At 45.7% G+C, this 376-nt stretch overlaps 1 protein-coding gene across 5 annotated transcripts in view; it reads right to left on the bottom strand.

Moving 5' to 3' along the window:
* Ciz1 (CDKN1A interacting zinc finger protein 1) overlaps window positions 1-376 on the bottom strand; it is a 17,198-nt gene that overhangs the window by 5,555 nt on the left and 11,267 nt on the right. The gene's annotated exons all lie outside the window — the stretch shown is intronic.

Genomic DNA, 376 nt, shown 5'->3' with positions numbered 1-376 from the left:
TTTTTTTTTTTTTTATAACCTTTTTAGTTTTGTGACAGGCTCTCACTAAGTTGACCAGGCTACCCTCCTGCCTCAGCCTCCTAACTACTATTACTAGTAGTGCTGAACTGCTTGGGCCAGAACTAAGAACTTCAATGAACATAAGAGGAAAAGACCCCAGGGTGGAATTTGCTCCTGGAGACCTTGATGGTCAGTCACAGCAGATTTGAATCAGGTTTTCCTAGACCCTAAAGACCTGTTTTACCAGTTGATCAGGAAATATGCCTACACAGATGTATCGCCACCGGGCAGTGTAGAAAAGGCAAGCAGGGGGCTGGAGAGATGGCTCAGCGGGTAAGAGCACTGACTGCTCTTCCAAAGGTCCTGAGTTCAAATC

Source organism: Mastomys coucha, unplaced genomic scaffold (assembly GCF_008632895.1).
Source record: "Mastomys coucha isolate ucsf_1 unplaced genomic scaffold, UCSF_Mcou_1 pScaffold15, whole genome shotgun sequence".
NCBI classification, from domain to species: Eukaryota; Metazoa; Chordata; class Mammalia; order Rodentia; family Muridae; genus Mastomys; species Mastomys coucha.
The sequence above is the reverse complement of the archived record's forward strand: the minus strand, read 5'-3'. Positions and strand labels throughout refer to the sequence as shown.